The sequence below is a fragment of the Strix uralensis genome, chromosome 23 (genome assembly GCF_047716275.1).
Source record: "Strix uralensis isolate ZFMK-TIS-50842 chromosome 23, bStrUra1, whole genome shotgun sequence".
NCBI lineage: Eukaryota > Metazoa > Chordata > Aves > Strigiformes > Strigidae > Strix > Strix uralensis.
The window spans coordinates 5,949,365-5,970,896 of record NC_133994.1 but is presented as its reverse complement, the minus strand read 5'-3'; the positions used below and the strand labels follow the sequence as shown (position 1 = coordinate 5,970,896).

Here is a 21,532-nt window from a genome sequence, read left to right as displayed (position 1 = left end):
TTTCTTCTATTAACTATTTCAGCTTGCACCCCAGCTGCAAATTCCTCTCTGCCTTTGATGGAGGGATTGTACCTTCAGCTGCTTTGGGATGTGACACTGCACGCCCTGTTCAGGCAATCTGGTTTTCTGGGTTCTGTTTCTGTCTCTCTTCTGGCGATATGCTGGATCTCACATAAACCTGGCGCATGTCTTAGGAGGAAACAGAGTCATCCAAAACGGATAGCCTCGTTTGGAAAACGGAGCTTTCCTTTCTCCCCGCCTCTGTTTCCCCTCCTGTAAAATGGTTTCCTGCTCTTCGGAGAGTGCAAGGGGTGTTTGTTGATGTTTGGTAAGAGGCCATGGAGCAGGAGTGATAAATGGTAGAGTAGATTTCCTGCCTGTCCCCAGTCTCTGGCTCTTTTGCAACCCCTGAGCTGTGCCCTTATTGTTCTCTTTCACCATGGGTCAGATCCAGCATGGTACTAAGCATTCCCCGCCTCCATCCTAATCTTGTCTGTAACTCTGGAGTGAGAATAATAACAAAGTGATATAAATACTCAGTAAAAGCCACCTTTTCTGCAGTCACTGGGAGGTGAGGGCATTTTATGCTTCTTAAAGGGAACTCAGTACAATACAGGATTAGGTCCTGTTTGCTTTTCTGTCTCTAGTTCATTCTGCCATTCTTTTTTCAACTTAGCCAGTCTCCCACTCCCTTTCCAGGTATCTTCCACAATGTCCCTTCTGTTCAAACTCTGTACTCTCCCCAGCTGGGAGGACAGTCCTGGACAAAACATCACATTGCCAAGCAACGTGTGCATTATCTGTCTGCCGTATTGCTTGTCCTCCCACAGGCAGCATGTAAGCTGACATAAAAGTGAAAATGGCCTGAAGTCTGATCTACGTGCATGGGCTAATCCAACAGAAATGCAGCCATGTGTAACAGAGTGCAAAAATCCAATTTATCCTGCCAGAAGAACTGGGATTGTATTGATCTTGTACAATGATTGTGGAATCACAGCTGCAGATAGCATCTGCAGATGCTCGCAGAGAAGGCAAGGGCTAAACACAGAATGGCAGGTCAGGTATAAACCTCAAGTCCTTCCTGCTACAGAACATCTTTCCAGGACGAGAGTCAAGACCTAGTTAAGGGGCTACGCACAGTGAACTGACTCTGCAAGGGTGCAGAAATGTTTGCTGGTAGTTCTAGAGGGCTAACTTCACACACAAAACAAAGGAACATACAGGAAGAACAAACTGAGTGAGCTCATAATAATAATACAAGAATGAAGTATGGCCCCGCTCCCTTCCTAGCTATGACAGAACTAAACAATCACAAGGCCCTCCCTTGCTATCACTTCTCTGGTAGGGAAAAAGACGCAACAGCGTCAACAAAACACTGATGTCCCGACAATCTGCTCCAGAAATTGCTGGGGATAGGCGGTGTCTCGCTGCCTGGCCTGTCTGATGATGAACAATGCTTTTCCAAGGCTGCTTGCTCTTGCCTGTCAGCCAACACACTGAGCGGAACAGGCATGTTTTGGCAGGGAGATTTTTTTAATCCTTGTGCAGAACTGAATCGTTTAATAAAGCAGAGTTGTAGATAATGTCTTCTGAATTAGTGGTTAGCATTGCAGTTCAACCTCTTCCCAACTCCATGGAGGAGAAAGGAGAAAAAAGAAGAAAAATTTAATGGATTCTCCAAGCTGCTAGGTTACATTAACTTGAGGCCACATCAGAGTGCCATCCCCAGGTTTTATGAGCATCCCCTCGTCTTGCATGCATTTGTGTTAGAATCCTTCCGACTCCACTCAGAGAAGACCAACTCCAGTGAGACCAATGGAGCTAGAACTAAATCATGCTTCCGATGAGATGTAAAAGGCTTTTTGATTTCAGTAGAAACCACTAACGGCATCTAACAGAGATCAGAATTTAGACCAACTCTCTCTGATTCTGGAAAACAGGAAAAAAAAGCGCACATCATTAAAATAAAGTCTTCCATAATAAGCAGAGCTCATTTGTCTGTCAGTGCAGGTGACAATCCGTCAGGCCGTCATCTGCCTTGACAGCTGTCACCTCTCTGAGACTGACACATCTAGAGAGTGCAGTGTTTCCTGTGCTGCTCTCCCTTGTACTGCTCTCCCATGCTCATGTCCTAGTCACCACATTTGAAGCCTTTTGCCAGTTCTTATGTACATTTGATATTCACATCTATTCACCTAGGTCTTTTGACTTCACCCTACAACATGCCTTTTGCTGCTGGTTTTCACTTGAGATTGATTTGCTAGACAGATTTTTAATGCAACAGTCATTGAGGTGGGAGTTCTGGGACAAGGCCTCTTCTGATGTGATTTGGAAGAATTCCAGATGCTCATCTGCATCACCTAATGCCCCACCCCTGTCACTTCAATTTTCCACTGCGTCTCTCCTCTCTTCTTCTTCCTGCCTCTACCATACAAGTTGCAACCCTTCCTCCACGCTTCTACTTGTTTACTCCTTTTACAACTTCTTTCTTTCAAATACAAATGCCTGATTGCTACTGTCCCCAATAGGAAATGGGGATACGAGGCCAGGCATAAAAGATGTTGCCTCCAACACTTGTAATGGAGTTACTCCTACATATACTAGGACTGAACATAAAATCAAGAATTCCAATGAGGAAAGTGGCCACCATCTCTGAAGGGAAGGAGTGTTTACCACTGGGCCAAGAAATGAAATCCCCAAACCCTGCACTAAAGAGAAGAAGGGCATCCTTGAGCCTGCAGAAAGGGAAGCTGCAATGCAGGGCTGTTTTAGTCATTACGGTAAAGAAGGTCTTTGACATAAATCAGACAGATTTTGCTTTCTTTGATACTGGTACAAATGTAAGATAAATGCCATGATTTCACTGGGATTACTTCAGATTCATGCTGATGCAAATATTATTAGAATTTGGTATCTTACCGTTAGGATGATTACCCTGCAGCAGAACATGCACTGTGCACCTGCTGCTGCTGTAGCTCCTAATTAGAAATAGGTTTATTGACCAAAGATGAGTACAGCATTTTATCAGTTCTTTTTCCTTGTTCTCTCCGTCCCTCTCTCCTGGTCACATTTATAGCCAAGGGAAGGGGAAAGAAACAGCATCAGCAATTTCTGCCTACAATGAAATACAAACTCTTCTTCCCAAGCTTCCTTGTGAAGCAAACCCTGGCTAACTGGCTGCTTTCTCTCCTTTCCATGAGAGTGACAAACATCTAGTAGAAGCATCAGTCAGAGGTACAAACTCTTCTGAAATTGATGAGCTGGAGTATCATCTTGGTGCTCTCAGAGCACTGCAGCTTGTGACTGTGACAGACACTCACCGGCCTTCAGTGTGGGCTCTGCAGGGAGTCCAGAAGTATCTTTGCACTGGAGCATGTTCCAGCTTCCTGTTGAAATAAATGTATGTGCTACATACTGCAGACAATTACTGTATAAATCACTGAGAGCAAAATCCAGAGTCCCAAGCCTTTACCTCCAAGAATACAGCCTCTGCAGCTTAAGCTAAAGCAAAATTCCTTGAGCTAACTGCCAGAGTAGTTCCTTTACCTTGCCTAATTTGGTAGGCACAGATGGATGGATGTAGATACAGACACATAAATACTGCTTTTCAGGTTTCTGCATATGACTCCTGAGCATCCCTATTGCTTTAGCAGATGTATCATAGGGAAGACCAAGATTTTCCTTAATTATCAGTTTCATATTACCACCCTTTTCTCCTGTGTTAGATCATTTGACACTCCTTCCCACTCTGTGTGATTCCCTGATATAATCTACCAAGTACAAACAGCTACAGCTACAACGTTAATTGCTATTTATGCTGCAAACACTGTGTAACTACATGGTCATTTGCAAGTTCCCTTAGATCAGACATTAATGATATTTAACATTGTCAAGTTATTACATCCATAATTGCTACACAATTCAGTGTTGAGGTCCCCTGACAAAAAAGCAACCCAGAAAATGCAAACAGTCCTGCCTATGCCTTGATATTATTCCAGTTGGATGTGATCATTGTAGAATTTCACATTTCCTTATCCTGTAGAGTATTAGCAACTAATTTATCCTGTTACCTTCACCTGCCATGGAACTGGAGTCTGCCTGCAGTGTGAGTATCTCAGCCAGCTTCAGACAAGCACGTAGTAGCACAGAAGGATAAATTTCAGCATGGGCTGCACACACTTTCCAGGTGTCCTGGGTGTGTGTGGCTCACCTATGCTTACATCCATCCCATTGCATCTTTCTGTGGCTGCATCCCCACCGCATCCCATCTGCTACTGTTATCTAGAAAAGCTAAACAAAAGATGCAAATGCTAGGTTCACTGTGATAAGATGTCAATCCAAGACTTCAGATTAGAAAAACCCGTTGTCCTGCCCAAAGTCCATTGGATTAATAGCTCTTTCACCAACACACTTCTCATTAGTTTAGTTCTGTTTGGACTTCTACAGAATTGGGGCTAGACTTTATGAATCGTCGCAATGGTGGAAAGAAGAAGAGATAGTTTTCATGCCTACTCCCTGCCATGGACAGCAGTATAGTACTTCTTCAGCTCCTTGCCAACAATATACTTTCTCACAGGATTATCTAATTATCTTCTTAATTGTGTCTTGGGAACATCTTCTAAAGATGTGTCTTCAAGCTGCAGCAGTTGCAGATGGCAGTATTGCATCCTCCCTGCCAACTCCCCCTGCCTGCTCTCTCCATATTTGTCTCACCTGTAAGAATAAATGAGTATCTCCTATGCATTCAGTCACTCTGTGACTGCTACCACCACATTAGTGATAATGAGAACACCAGATCCCCAGAGATACGGGGAAGGCAAAACTTTGTTAGAACAAGGCAGAATCTGTTTTCTTTTATTGCTTTGGACTCTACTGCATTTCTGGATTAGGAAAATGTATTTGGGGAGCCATTTCTCCATTTTTCAGGCCTGCAGTGAATTTATACATTCCCACCAGAGACTCACATGCTGTTGTCAGTAACCAAGAGACACAACTTAATACCTCAGAGAGCTCAGTGCAGTGCATGGAACCACTCTGGCTGCCGGCCATGGTTCTGAAAGAATCATAATGAAAAAAAAGTGCTTGCTACAGGACTGCAGACCTAAGGAAATCAAAATGCTATTGATCCCAGCCCATCCTGTTCTCATTACAATCTGCTCTGCTAGTGGCAGCAGGAGTTTTGATGAAATCCATCATTACTAGAAGGGTAAATACGTCTTTAGGTGGCATAAATCAGCAGCACTTGCTATGCCAGTTTATGCCAAGTGTGAATATAGACCACGCTGGTATTTGTTATGTGCAGAGAAATAGTATATGGGGTCAATACAGAAAGCTCCAGTATGGCTGAGGCTTGCAGAGCATTTGTTTAACTAATCAGCTACACCATGCAATCAGTGTCTATTTTTCCTCTCATAAATAGGCATGCATGAGGGAAAAAATGATTGTTAAATACTCATACAGCGGGTTTTAACAAACTGCAGATTTGAGGAGAAAAACACAAGTACAAATAAAGCTTCCCAGCTGCTTATGATTTTTTTTCTTCTGGTTGAATAAATAATCACCTTTGCCTAATTGAGTAAATATAAAACTCCTCAGAAATGGCAACTCAACAAAGCACCAAAGAAGCCCAGCATTTTCAGGAGGAATTCCCCAGGAAACAGCATATGCAGGAGGCAATGAATAAAATATTTCTCTCAGTTCCTCTAGATGTGAGAGGCAACTAAAAATCTGAAATAATGAAGTAAAGAAAGAAATATTTAATTAATAAACTGAATGAAGAGACAAGAGCATGGCAGAGGGAATGGTTTCCAGATGCTTCACCCTGGAGTCCTAAATAAAAGATAAACAAATTGCAAGACATTACCCAATCATCTCCACAGTAGTTCAAGTTTTAAAGCAGGTCTGCATTCTACAGATTTACTAAAGTGCACTGAATAAAATACCAGAAATACCTTGGAGGGGGGATTATCACAAGAGAAGGAAAGAAAATGCAATATGACATTGTTTTTTCACACACAGGGAAATAAAAACACATAAAGACATTGAAGCCACAGAACTGAGCTGATGGCAAAATTGGCAGCTGGTGCTTTCACCATTAAACCGCAGTGCCTTCTAGTTCCACCTCTATTTCTTGTTTTTCTTAGGAACATCAAGCTTTAAACCACTGCCAGACTGGGAGTTGAGCTTATGAATCAAAGAAAGGATATGGCGACATAATCTTTTTCAACCCATCTTCTTGTAAGGTGGTTTCTATTCGTTTAACATCCCTCCATGGTCTTTATTAGCAAACAAAATGTGAAGTGCTTCACATGCTCTGTGTGAATTCTTATGAAGGAGGAGAACAGCAGTATAAGATAGATGTGTCAGCTGGGAGGTCTAGGAGATTGGCTATAAGAATTTTAAGGAGCTAATTTCAAGAAAACAGTAATCAAGGGAAGCTGAAAGGGTGGGAGAACATCATAAAAAGAAGCAAGCTGCTTCTCTCAGCAGAAGGAACTGGGGTGATATGATTCTCTGAGGGTCCCAGATTGGCTGCATCAATTCTATAAACTTTTGGTATTACAGCAAGCTGGCTACTAGGAAGCTGCATTTTTAGAGATTATGATTGGCTCCAGATTAAGTAGCCACATAAATCCTGTCAGCTGGAAAATGGTTTGTTTGTTTTAAAAGAAAATTATGTAACCAAGAAAATTCAATCTTTTCCTTTCTCCAGTTTTTTCAGTTACAACGTTTTAATGGTGAAGCTCAGTTTTACAGTGGGTGTAACAGACAGGCCAAAATGAGTAAGTTCTGCTAACATTAAAGCTGTAAAGGGATCAAACTATCCCCAAAGACCCGTTTCTCCATTACAGCAAAATCCAGCAAGCCTTCTGTACCTCCATCATTCCAGGATGGCAAAGCACTAGATAACACCTGGCACTCACATGAGCTCTCACAAGATTTGTGTTCACAGCAAAGTTCATTTGTGTTATAGCTCCAGCGTACTCATTAATCTGACTCCTGTCCAGGCATAAAGTCTCATTGTTTCAGCCACAACAACCCCCAGCAGCGCTACAGGCTTGGGGAGGAGTGGCTGAAAGCTGCCAATCAGAGAGGGACCTGGGGGTGTTGATTGACAGCCGCTGAACATGAGCCAGCAGTGTGCCCAGGTGGCCAAGAAGGCCAATGGTATCCTGGTTTGCATCAGAAATAGCGTGGCCAGCAGGGACAGGGAAGTGATCCTGTACTCGGCACTGGTGAGGCCGCCCCTCGATGAGTGGGTTCAGTTTTGGGCCCCTCACTCCAAAAAGGCCATTGAATGACTCGAGCGTGTCCAGAGAAGGGCAACGGAGCTGGTGCAGGGTCTGGAGCACAGGTCTGATGGGGAGCGGCTGAGGGACCTGGGGGGGTTTAGTGTGGAGAAGAGGAGGCTGAGGGGAGACCTCATGGCCCTCTACAACTCCCTGAAAGGAGGGTGCAGAGAGGGGGGATGAGTCTCTTTAACCAAGTAATAAGTGATAGGACAAGAGGTAATGACCTCAAGTTGCGCCAGGGAAGGTTTAGACTAGATATTAGGAAGCATTTCTTTACAGAACGGGTTGTTAAGCGTTGGAATGGGCTGCCCAGGGAGGTGGTGGAGTCCCCATCCCTGGAGGTGTTTAAGAGTAGGGTCGACATAGCGCTTAGAGATATGGTGTAGTTGGGAACTGTCAATGTTAGGTTAATGGTTGGACTAGATGATCTTCAAGGTCTTTTCCAACCTAGACGATTCTGTGATTCTGTTTCTGTGTTGTGGTGTTAATAGCTCAAACTGATTAACAGAGAAAATGAGCACAGCTTGTCTTAAATAAAGGTAAGGAAGCTGAAGAATATAATTCAGTTCTTTTGGCCTCCCTCAGAAAGGAAGGAAAATGTGAGGTTTTGGTTAAGAAGAATGAAGCTCTCAGCATGTTCTGGCTTCCAGCCATAGCGAGAGTTAAAATAGACAGGTACAGTGAGTTTAGGGAAGGAAATAAATCATGGGGTCCAACTGATGGTGCAATGTAACTCACATTGCACTTTCAAATCCACTGACACAAATACTGGAAAATAATGAGGTTGCATTTTGATAAAAAAGAAGAGGGTTTGGTCTTCTGGACTATTCTGAGATGCTATCAGCTCTAAAAATCCTGCAGTAATCTAGTGTGCATAGGACAGTGTGTAGCATTTCAGCCAGACATTGCTGCACAGAGTTCAAGAGCCTGTGGTTAGCTTAAAGTGTGCCTGCTAAGGTGAAACTCTGATTCTACTGAATCTGGTGCCAAAATGTTCAGTAATTTCAGTGGAAAATGTCTGCTTGAGTCTTGATTTACTGACTCAAAGTAAAAGAATTTACCCTAGTTCTCAACTCTGCTAACTCTGGGCTATATTCTGCATATTGAGATCAGTAAGGACAGTTCACCAGGGCGAGCACTGGGCAGATCAAAGCTTCAGGTTTCCTCATATTCTTGACAAAAAGATCCTGTCAAAAAAGACATGCCTCACCGTGCTCTGTTGAAGATGCACAAAGGAGGAACAAACCTCATCCCATTCATTTTCTTGCCTGCATGAAAAAATTGGTAGTTCTCTCATCAGACATTTGTGTGTGTTGTTAAACAAGCCCCACAAGCTCCCCTTAGGTGCCAGCAAAATGCTGAAGGGCCATTGTGCTCACATCTGCACTGCTCTGGAATTATGAAGGTGCCCTTAGTGGAAGCAACTTAATGTCTATTAATATAGAATTGAAATCACAGGAAAGCATCCCTTTCACCGCTCTATTTTCTATGCATCCTCCCCACTGTCCTCCTGTTCATCCATCAGTCTCTGTATCTCTGTCTGCTTTTTTGTCCTTTTTGGTGCATAAAGGTTTTACTCAGATGGCAAAAACCTATGTTCTTCTTCCAGTGTCTGCAATGAAGGTCAATATGAAACAGCTTCTTATCTCCAGCTTTAGTTTTTTATACCTTCAAGGGTCTTTATTCCAGTAGCAAAATTTAACTGACAATTACAGCTATTGATGTGCATGCATGGTGCTTAAAACCTGTGTTACCACTGCATTAATCCAGGCAGAGACTGGAAGCTAGACAAAGGCTGCCAAAGAAGGCACCTGTTAATGCATTCAAAGGAGGAGGCTGGGGAGACCATGCACATAAGTAGTAGCCATTCCCTGCAAAACACGTGGCTTTTTTCTTCCTCTTCCCCCTTTTCCAGAGCTCTGGATTTAACAACCACAGGTTAGAAAAACCACATACAGGATGTAAAGCATGAAAGTACAGCTGCAGAGGTTAAACCTGTCACGATTATGACGTGAAATAGTGCTGCCTTTACAAAGGGAAAAGGATTTACAGACAAACAGCAAGTCTCCGTTAAACCAAACCTGATTTCCTGACAGTCTATTTGGAAACAGATGGTGATGGTGGCAAAAGAAGGCCTCTCCTATATGGCAGGCAAAATTCTGCAGTTTGGAAATTTAGAAGATGAAGGCCTTTATTTTGCCTTGTGACATGGAAATTAATAAGATGAGGATTGCTGAATGCAAATTCCTCAAGGGGGAAGAATCACTTATCTCCAAGAATATGTTCTGCTCAGCATCCTCTGGCAACAGAGATCTTTGGAGCAATGCCAGATGAATCAGGGGAATAGCAATGAAGGGAAAGCCTTTCTCTTTCAGGTAATGGTTCTAGTCAGCCAGCAGTGGTCACTGCCCCAAGGTTTGCGGATGCCCTCAGGTCAGACACGTTAAATTGGTGGTCTCAGTTCTGTCTCATTCCATAAAGCTATAGAAAACCACAGAAACAAGTGCACATCAATGACTCTGTGGCTGTCCCTTCTAAAAGCACTTCTGGAATTTTGACTCAAAAGAAATGTGACAGAGATCTGTGCTGCTCCACCCTTAGCTGAATGATCTCTGCATTCCAACAGCCTGGTCCTGGAGCACATGGGTGCAAATACTGACCTAATAGCTCTCAGAAGAAGATTGATTGATGTTAAGGTAAAGGAGAGACTGTATGCAGCCCACCCAACTCTGGCATGTCGCCCACCATGCATACTTTTTTCTCCTGGCCCAACATAAATGTTCAAGGGCCCTGGGACATTTATACCCCCAAAATTTAGACAGGACCCTGTATGACGCTAAGGAGTGCTGAAGAGTATGTGTGTCCCTCTCTGCTGGCAGGTGGCTGCAGTGGCACCTGATCAAAGGCTATGCACACACACATGCACTCTGGCAATCAGACTAAGTCTCCAGTTGCTGACTTAACCGAATCAACATCGTGAGGTTGAATTAGCCACATGCTGGCACTGTAATTCTAATTGTTTTCAAATACACGTTGTAATAAAAGTCTAATTAGCACACATCTCCATATGGGAGCTGGTGGCACATAAGATGGTTTTGCATTGGTGACACAAGTAGTGAAGGATTACATACATTCACCTGCTATCACTTTTCTTCACACCATGTTTTGTTGGTTTTGTGGTAGAAGTTTTAAACAAAAGCAGGAAAACAAGAAGAAGCAGGCTGACAAACTGCACAAGATGTAATATATAGATCAGAACCTTGGGAATGCAATCCAGCAGAGAACATTTAAATAACACTTGACTACAGAGCTCTGAATCAAATCTGATCCCCATGTGCTAACAAGCGTGCAGCCACGTGCAGATGTGGCCACAGGCCTCGCCTGCAGTGCACGTAAAGGCACGCTCCTGTGTGTGACCCCACACATACACACCTAGTCCTGCCTAAACACAGACACCCCCAAACTCCAGCACACACCAGCAACCAAAGACACATTTGCTGTAGCAGTGCATCAGATGTCCTGTACACACTTCAGGTTCTTCTCAGTCCAGCTGTATGAGTCAGTGGTGGGCAGTGCCACCACAGAGCATCACTCAAAAGGTTGTTGTGGGTTGCAGGGGAAAGGCTGCAATGGGAGAGAGTCAGACAACACTTGCCTTCTCCCAGCACAGGAAATACTGCCCCATGGGAGGCAGAACTTCAGCATGCTGAGGGATGCCTGGAATTCTGGATATGCTGCTCCTTCTTCCAGTCCTACTGAGTACAAGACACAGCAAGCCCCTGAACTACTGAGCTTGTGTGGTGGTGACCTCTACAATTTGCAGCAGCCACTGCATACATTATTAATGCCACTGTCTGTGCCAAGAACTGACCCTGCTCCCAGCCAAGGTCAAGGTCTATTAATTATGCACCGTGAATCAGTCCAAACTGGGTGAACTCAGAAACAGAATAATTTGCCGTTGGGCCAGTGATTAGATGCCCTGAAGATGGAGTAACTTGTGGAAACATGAGCATATAATATACCCTCATCACACACAGCACATGAATAAACGGTGAACTACTTGCTGGCATAGGCAGCTCCATTTCACCCTGGAATCTGATTCATTATTGTGAAGACAAACACAGCAGAAGCACGGTGTATGAAAGGGAGCATAGTCCCTTCCCAAACCTACCTGCCATTCCATTGCCACATTTGTTTGAGCCAGCCAGATCTACGTAAACAGAAGGGAGTCAATTAGCAGCTGATGTGAATGGTTCAGTGGAAAGTTATTATTTAAAAGCTAGTTAAGATAATTAGGGGGCAGTTTAATTAAAACATCAACTTAAACACAAAATGAATGCAGTAGCTTTCAAGCCCAGCAGGATGCACAGCTAGCAGATTCCCCTGGGAGGCTGCTAATTAGTGTTTGTAGTGACTGCAAATAATAAATAAAAATAATAATATTCCTGTATGCCTCAGAAATATTAGGAGCTGGGTTCCTTTCTGTCCAAGCATGCCCACTGCTCATTTCTTACTGCATACCCAGATAGTTTGAATCAGAGCATCTGCAGGATATTAGAAGATTAGAAAGCTGTAGTAACTCAGCCTAAGTTTTTGAAGGTCTTTGTTTCCATTTAATCTAACTGTCCCTGACAGCAGAGAACACCACTGGAATTCCCAAGAACCATGCCCCCCAGCTGGCCACATTGCAGGTTCGCTGGTTTTTGCTGCTCCTCCGTTCTCATACAAGGACCACTGCCATGAACAGGTTGTTTGTGATCAGGAATCAAAAGAATGACTTATTTTCTCCTACTCTGAAGTCAGAAGTTACATAGCATAGGAAAAGTTGTTCCTGGGTACACAGCTGTAGAGTCCTGGTGCTCCACTAAGAGAGATACAGAAACCTCTGCAGAACTCAAGCCCATCTCTGTGCACCAGTCTCCATAGATGGATGCACCAGACATTGTTCCCTTTCTAAAGTTCTGCAAAGCTCTTGTTGTAACATTGCAAGGGATCTGATTCTGATCTCAGTGACACTGGTGTTGATCAGAAGCATCTCTTGCTCTTTCACTCTGCAGACAACAACACTGAAAGTGATATTACCAGACAAATAGGGAAAAGGTGAGACAGCTGCAGCATTTGGGGGGGCATGCAGGTGATTCATCCTTTAAACAGCTAAAACCAGAACTCTCCAGCAACTACAGAAGGAGATGCTCCATTTCACACAGAAGGTAATTGTCAGGGCTCCCAACACAAGAAGGGAAGGTCTCTGTAGCAGAAGAGATGGTGCTCACAGGAGTATGTGCAGGGCCGAGAGGAACACGAGTGCCAATGTTTTCTCAGCTGAACGGAGCTGAGCTGTGTTATCTAATTCCTGAACTATAGATTTTGAATTGCCCAAGGGGAGGGGAATGCATTAATTACTTATGAATCAATTGATCTGCTGCTATTTCAGGAACATCTATCTAATGGGTCTGTAATAGAGATGATTCCCAAACAGCAGCTCGCTCACTTAACACAAGTCATCCCTCAGCCCTGATCCCTGAAGAAGAGCAGGGCAAGAGTTTGCAGTACAGGGAACTTCCAGGATATAGGGCAAATTCCTACCAGGTACTGGCCTTGTCTGTTCTTCACCTTGTTCTTGTATCCCAGTTTATATCAGCGCAAAGCAGTTGTGAACTGTCACCACTGGGAGTGAGACTGTGTTGCACCTATCTCACCCTGCTAAAAAATAGTGAAAGCAGGTAAAAAGCAATAAGGAAACGGGTCCAGGGGCTGCTCCCCTTGGCGGGATATATTCCAGAGTGTCATCATCAAAATTAAAGGGACAGAAGGGGATCTCTCCCTCTTTCTTTCTACTCACATACATGGAAAAATACACCCACTTCTGTATGGCCAGGAGCAAGGACACAGACCTTCATATGGCAACCAACATACATTACAGAAGTCCTCAGCAGTTTCCCACTCAGTAGTGTGGCAGACAGCTGCAGGACTGGGGAAAACAAATAACGTGTTTTATAACCTTTTTGCAGCCCTGGATTTTTCTAATGCTTTCGGGCAGGCCCTGCATTTGGCCCACTGCATTTTACATTGGCAGTAATATTCTATTTCTAAATGCATAAGCCAGTTCTTTTCCCATCAGAGTCCCCTGTGGCTTCCTCCTAGTTTCATCTCCCATTATGACTTGCAAGTGCATTAAAGTGTTGAGATTAAAATTTCTTAAAAAATTTATGTAAACAACATTCTTGGCGTGCAGTAGATGACATTCTGCTCAGTAATGAGCCTGGACCACTATGACAGGGTATGAAATCACTCCTTCAGTTTTGTACAGACCCTCTCAAAAGCCACAGTTCAATCTCGGCAGTTGCTAGATTCCCTACAAATACAGAGCATCTCATAAAGGACAAAAGTACATATTTTTTCAGTTTATCACCCTAGACCAGATCTTCAGCAGCTGTAAGTCTGCACATTAATGGCCACTGCCAGTTTATATCCACCATAGCCTATGCACAATGGATCTGGTAGCTCCTGGATGCTGGGCTCTGTGTATTCTGTGTCAGAAGCATACACACATTTCTTTCTGACACATCACCAGTGAAATATTCTGGCCCTGTAAGTGACCCTTTCTACCACAGCACAGTAATCAAAGCCTCCTTCTGTAAAGGGCTTGCCCCTGCTCCATTGAAGCCAACGATAAACTCCTATTCAGCTTCTCTGGGCTGAGAATGAGGCCTCAATCAGCATGAGGAATTGAGAAATATCTGATGTGTGCTCTGGGACTGCTTTACCTTGCACCTGCAAGATGCCAGGAATTGAGCCATCACTTAACTAAAAGCTGTGTGAATAAAGCCTGGAGATCCTAGTCTGAAAATTTAAGGCAGAAGTTTCCATTTTGTTTGGCACTTCTTCTCTAAAAGATGTTAAAGTATTTCTGTCATTATATCTCTGCTCTGAAAGAAGTTCAGAGGCAATTTAGTTTTACAGGAGTAGCCTTCTTTGGAGACACATTTAAGTCAACGGGAATACCACTCATCAAAGTCTTTCTGTTACTCTGTGTAACTGAAGCACAATTACCAGCATACCACTCCTATCTTCAGCTTCTCTCCTAAATAATTAAGTTCTTTGTCAGTCATCAATTCTCTCAGTGTAAGCAGGGTCAAAAGGTAACCTGCGCTCAAGTAAGATTTGGGGGGTACATTTATAGGAAAGAATTTGCCTGTGATGGTCAAAATCTGCAAGGAATGCTTTCCAGTGGCTTTCTTGCTAATAACAATCTGTCAACACTTATCAAACTTGTATCTAATCATGTCATCTGTAGTGTCTTTTATTTTAGCAAAACATCAAACTAGAGGATATTAAAGAAAACATCTAGTCTTGCACAGCTCTTTTCAGCAAAAGATATTGAAGCTTTTTATGCAGAAAGTGTGTATCATTATCACCATTTTATAAACAGGAAAATGAAAGCACAGAGAGATTAAACGACCCACTTAAGGTATTAGAGCAGATTACTGCCCAAGCCAGAAACAAACTCAAGTGCCTGGAGCATTGCTCCAATGCTCTGGATGACACCAGGTAAAGATCAGCTCATTCACCACTGAACACAACCATTTCTCAGCTGACACTGTGTGTTATGAGCACTGTGTACCAAAGTTACATGGCAATTTAGGACAACCGTGATTTGGATGTTGTCTCTAATTTGGATCATCCAATTGAAAATCCTACCCCGTGGTACACAGTTGTAAAAACCTGAGTTCAGATTTGATCAGGAAGGACAACATTATCTGATTGCTAGCAAAGCCTGTTTCACCAGGTTGCTGGGGTTTCTAGTTTACTCTCATCCATCCATCAGGGCTCCCAGCAACACAACAGCTCCCAGCCCCGAACGGCATTAATCCGCCCTCGTGCTCAGTGAGCAGCAATTTTCAGAAAGCCCAGTCTGGGGAGGCAGGCAGGGGAGCAGCTGCAGTAAGGGACAGCGGGCTCACAGGGCAAGCAGTTAGCACAGATACGGCAGCTGCGGCTCCAGTCTAGGCAAGTGCTGCAGCTGCACGCCAGCTAGGTGCTGAGGGGTAGCAAAGCACTGATTAGAGAGACTGAGGCAGAGGCTGAGAATAGCCATGGTTTGGGGCAAAGACAGAAGCTACAGCGCTGGTGGCAAGGAGTGAAAAGAAAGGGCTGGCCTTGATCTCTGTGCTGTCTGAAGTGTCCCTACAGGAAAGCATCAGGATTAGAGGGTTAATAAAAGCACTGTGCCTTGTGGCCTACAGCTGCTGACTGAATTGATCCAGCTTTGCCCATAGTGACTTGCTGTGCAAGCACAAGGCATGCATGAAACATTGGTTCAACACTGCCCTAGAAGGCAGCATGCCAATTACTGTATCTAGTGACAGACAGCCGTGCAGCAGCTCTTGTTCAAGAGCAGCAATGGCTGAAGGGGAAGCAAAAGAACTCATCACTGGGAATCTAAATGAATCCGAATTGCATTTGCATTTCATTTAGATTTAATATGATAGTTATTGTTTGTTAATTATGTGCCAATTGATTACTGCAGCAACATATTTATTGAAGAGGAATAATTCAGCTGAAGATGCATATCCTACTCATCTAAATTGAGTTAAGCAGATTCAAAGTGATGTAGTGTCACAGAGCATACATCTCCAGTTTGATATGTGCACTTTGGAAAAATTTCTACAATCTGGAAGAAAAGCTGCTCTGTCCCACAACAGCAACTGTGTCCAGGAGGAAGTATCACCCATGAAGGACTTGTGTGTAAGATGCTGGAAGCCTATGTATGAGCATGCAGACCCTGAAAGCCACAAAGCTATGTTCTGCGAGGAGTCCTTGTAGTGCCATACAGCAACTTTTGCCAAGAAGAGAGGTGCACACACACCCACAAACATGCAAACATACAAATAAATGGAAAAATACACAGAAACTCACTTCCAAAACTGAAAGTTGAAATCATGAGAGCCATTGTTCCCATCCCATCCATCTTTCCAGTAAAAAGCGAGTTCTCACTTCTTCAAGACTCCACAGAGAGCTGAAAAAGCAGGAGGTCTGGCAAAGGTCACCCCTACAAAAGGTGAAGGAAAGGCAGAGTTACAGCTTGTGCCAGTTCTGGAAAGGAGATGTGGGGTATGTGGGGATAGGGGAAAATTAAATCCCATTTGATGAATATGAGAAACTAAATGATCCTCTTCATTATGGTCTTCACACACAAGCAGCTGCAAATCAGAGGACTGCTCCAGCAGGGAAATGTCAATTGTATGGAAATGTCATCTTCATTGCAGAGCTCTCCTGGGGCTGCTGGAAACTGCAACTCAACTGCATTAATTTCCATCCCCCTTTCTCTATCTCACTTTCTCTTTTATTTTTCAATCTTTTAACCTTTATAAAAAAATTAAAAAACAACCATCTTTTCTGCATTCAGTAAAATTTTGTAGCTATAATTGTGCAGAAAGGTTAAAGAGTTTCAATTAGAAAGGTCACTCCAGGATCATTGTGCAGCTGGATTCACACGCTGCCTGCCGTTTAGAAAGTTAAAGATAGCTCTGAATAGCTTCCTGCGCCAGGGCTGACACCTCCACCTTTTTCAGTCCCAACAAAAATAAACTTTAAATCCTTACTTTTCAAATAGCGCAAAGGCTCACAGGTCTCAGGAGATTTTCAACAGGGAAAATTGTAACTTAAGATTGAAGACCAGATCAAGAGGAAGACAAGATGTATCCAGCCAAAGGTAATTCCCAACGGGAGAGCACTGCACTCTTGGAGGTGTCTCCAAACTGAGGAAGCTGGCAATCTGAAGCTCATGACGGCTCCAAAGCACCCACAGCATGAAGCATGAGACATTGTTCACGTGTAGGTTTACCTAACCTCGCTGTCTAGGCTCCCATTTCCCACTTCCTGCATTCTCCAATTCTTTGCCCTTACCCTAACTTGTTTCATAGGAAAATAGATTAACGTATTCCCCAGTGTAGAAATGAGGGAGGAACAACAAGGTGCACAGCGGGGACAAGCGTATGGCTGGTCAGGAGAGAGGGATTACGTGAATTACAATTGATTTTCCACTGTTAATGAACCATGAAGTGCTTGTGATTGCATCTTGAAGAGATTTATAATTATTCATTGGATCTCAGAAGATAATTAAACTTCATTAAACACAGACATGACAAGCTTGCATAGTTAAAGAATAAACCCCAGAGCAGGTTCCTGATATAAGGAGGGAGATACAGTGTTGGAAGATGATAAGGAGAACCAGGGGAAATAAAAAAGGGGTTCTTCACTAAAACCAGTTTTTGTCCAAACAAGAAACTGTTGCCCTCAATGTGTTTTTTTCACCTCTTTTCCCTTTGTTTTTAAGCATTCTTTGCTTGTCTTTCACACATCATAATCACACCACCACCTTTGCCTGACATTAAGAGTGCCTTACGTAATACACTTACCAACACTGCAACAGTTGCTGTGTGAGAATGTTACAGTGTTTTAGAGTCAGTGGGGACTGGGCTTTTTGCGTGTTTACCAAAGTGCTGTGATGTACAAAAGACATTGTGGAAGGAGCTGTGGAGAAGCAAGAGAAGGCTGTCGCAGGGAGATGCAGTTCATCACCACATGGATCAGAATTCCCAAACAGTTCAGCATTTGAGATACCAAAGGAGCGGTTATCTCTTCCAAATAGTCTGGCATTAGCTTGTGACCATGTCAAAATTTAACCCATATAGTCCATATTCTAGAGATTTATTAGGATATAATGGAACACATACTACAGGCTATATGGTATATTCAATACTGGAGTAAATTACACCCTAGCTGGATACAAAGCATTTGACACCAGATAAGCAGAATCTAAGAATATTTCAGAAAAGAAACTTATTCCTCAAAGAAGGAACCCACCGGAGAAAGAAAAAGCTAACAATAATGTGCCCTGCCACGGATCAAAGGAATCTTGGCCTGCTAGTAGTGGTAACCAAAGCTATTAATCCAGAACAGCATTTGTTCACAATTTTATTACTGTGCTACTGGGAGCTGTCAGTGACTACAGTGCCCCAACTCAGGTAAACGCCTGCATCCACAAATGCAGTCAAAGTAACCACTTATTGGAGAACTCTGTCTCCTGCCAGTACAAGGTATGCTCTTGGTAAGCCAAAAACCCCTGCTGTCATGGCTTAAGGTGATCTCACTGCCTCTTGTTTTTACACTGAATTTCCTGAGATACGTAAGAATGAAGGACAGGTCCACCTTACATTTTCTCCAGCCTCCTTTATAACATAATTGTCTGTCTACAAAGGGACATCCAGCATCAATCTCAGCCAAACATGAGACTGTTGGGACACCACTACTACCGCGGGGCCAGTGGTTAGTGCTCACAAAGCAAGAACAGGGTGTATTTCCAGAAGTCAGCCTAGAGAAAAGGACAGAAATCTCAGACTTGCTCAGTACATTTTTTCTTCCTTTCAAAGGGCTTTCTTTTCATTATTGCCCTCCTAGAACTGAACATCACAAGTTTTCAGTCCTGAGGCAATCTGATTTTATTAAGAATTGGAAATGTTGACATGAAGTTAAAAGGACCCAGAGAAGATGCTTCTCCCACCAGGCTGACACAACTTTGCTGAGCACACATGCTCTGCAGAGCACAGTGCATAGGGGATGAGACAATACAGTTTGCACTATATTTCTGGCATGAACATCTCTTTCCCATCCACACTCAGGGGAACAACTGAGCCCTACAGCTACATCTTTCTCATCTCTTCTTCATTTTCTATTCCTGCCTGACATTACACCTCCTCTTTCCCTTGCCTCAGATAGATTTTAGAAATATAGGTCTTCCCTAGCATAGTGTAACTTAAATCAAAATGTTGTAGCTAGCATTTCACTCCAGTAACATTGCCAGAGATGCACAGTATATACAGACCAGCACAATAATCTGTATAGACAAAATGAAGGATAAACAGGCAGAAGCACAAGTGGAAATTAATCAGCTGAGAGCTGTTACTCATTTTCTCCCCTAGACAAAGTCTTTGTACAAAGCCTTTGTACAAAGCCCAGGATCTCTGGCACAAAGAGGATTCAGGTCTATCAGGCCTGATTTCTAATTGGTACAGTGTAACTAGTGAAAACTCCTTCATATAACTTCATCAGTTTAATCATTCTGTGAGCCAATTAGGGTAAACTGATTTAATAAAGGAGCAAACCAGTCTTGCTGTATATACCCAGAGTACTCGCTCCCATTTAACGGAATGAATTTAAAATCAGTTTCTGAAAAGCTGTGCAAAGCTTGTAGAGGGATTTCCGGTTCTTTCAGAGAAGAGAAAAACTGAAGGGAGACTATCTCCACCCGAGACCCTTCCTGTCTTGTTTTGCAATGAATCACACATCCCAGCTTTGCAATGAATGAGGTTTCCGAAGGCAGCGTTTACTCTGGCTCTCACACCCGTGCTGTAGCACCATGTGTTTTACAGCATTGTCAAACATAATGATTCCTACCCTGGAGAGAAATTGGGTCCCGTTTTATATTTTATTGCCTCAGAAAGGACATTTTTTACTTTCCACAGTCCACAGTTGGCAGCAACAGCCCCATAAATCTTGCCAAATGCTTTCTGTTGATATATTGTCCAGCAAGAAGTCTGTGAGGCTGGGGCTAGCATGGAGTAAACAAGTTAATGGCCTCCTGATCCATGTCTGAAGAGGGACAGAAGCAGGGATAAGCAGTGCTGCAAAGTCACTGCAGACAAAGTCCAGCAGCTGGTGGGTGAGCTAAGAGACCACCGGGAGTTTGTTTCCCACGCTTCATCCAGAATAACATGCAAACTGCAGTGCTTCCTGGCTCCCATGACAGGGTGCCTTACACCAGAAAGCTCACCCAGCCATGGTGCCAGCTCATTCTGCCAGTCCTCGCATTTGCTGCAAGAGCTCCTGCTGGTTCTGACAGGGCAGATTGTGGGGAAACCCGCGGGAGCACCAGTGCATGCCAGCAGAACTCATGGAAAGCAGGATAAAGGAAAATTGGAAGGAAGGGAAAAGCAAGAACATACTTGTGGTGGTGAATGCATCTGTGTACGAGCAGATTTCACAGCTGAAAGAACAGAATGCACTGGTGTGCACAGTGTGAGCACAGAGGAATGAATATGGGGGAGACACAACTCCCTGTCCATAAGGAGCAGGCTTGGTGCAGTTGCTGTGCATGCTCTCTGGTAGGAGGGTAAGCACTTGTGAGATTGTTAGATGTGCTGGCCATGGTTGTAAGCAGTCCCTATAAAACAGATGAACATGTTTGTAGATGCAAGAGCATGCTTTGGTACATGTGTTTCTAAGTTTGAGTAGACAGTGATGGAAGATGCTTGTTCTTGCATTATGGGAGTATCCAAGATGTGCACTGTACGTGCATTAGTTGGTGCAGGGGTAGGGGTGTATGTAGGTGACATGCTCTCCTTGTGTATTAGCACATGTACACACTGATACACTCACCTGTCCTTGAGCCAAGCCCTCATTTCTAATAGACTTGTCCTTTGCAGGTGATGACAGAGCCTCTGCCTGAGAAAAAGAGATGTTCACCTTGATTCCTCTGGGCAGCTAATGAGCCGCTTCCCTCCTCTCCATCTTTGTCCCTGTTCTTCTCCCTGAGCTCCAACAGCACTTTGCATGTAATGAAGAGATAATGCCGTAATGACTTGATATGTTACACCAGCCCAGTCATAATGCCTTGGAACAACTAACTGCCACTGTGCAAGGGCTCTAGCAACTCAGCTGGTCATGTCCAGTTAATGCAAAGCCCTGTATGCCTCTCTAGGCACAGGGCCCATTCAATGGACCTTCATCGTGCAAAACAGAATCAAATCTCGCAGTGCCAGATGTCCCGAGCTTTACTGCCCTGCACTTTTCCTCCAGTCATGGGGCAGGAATACAGTCCTACAGCCACAACCCGTACCAGTCACTATGGCTTGCTGTGATTCCTTATGAGCTGAAAATTCTCTTGAGGCTTCAAGAATAAAAATACTGCTAACCCTGGCTGGAAGCATAATGAACAGGAAGAAAGATTGATTGCTATGGCTGTAATTAAGTGAGAGGCTTTCATAGCCTCATAAGCCGCAAGAGCCAAACTAGAGTCCTGATGTGGAATTAGAGTGGCACGGCTTCCCTCCCTGCACCCCGCCACCTTCTCCTTTAGGGACAGCACCTTAGGATTCTGAGCACGCAGCTGCCCTGCTCCAGGCTTTATAGGCTACAAGTCATTTTAAGGGGAAATGGAAGAAATAAGCTTCCCACAG

General features: G+C 43.7%; 1 protein-coding gene across 13 annotated transcripts in view; it reads right to left on the bottom strand.

The window, feature by feature from the left end:
* Nucleotides 1-21,532, bottom strand: part of DISP3 (dispatched RND transporter family member 3) — a 149,377-nt gene that overhangs the window by 72,244 nt on the left and 55,601 nt on the right. The window contains exon 4 of one of the 13 annotated variants that reach the window (XR_012631991.1): nucleotides 16,212-16,344. The exons of the other annotated variants lie outside the window; for them this stretch is intronic. The gene's annotated coding sequence lies outside the window, so the exon portion shown is untranslated. The remainder of the gene's footprint in view (nucleotides 1-16,211; nucleotides 16,345-21,532) is intronic. 13 annotated transcript variants of the gene reach the window in all.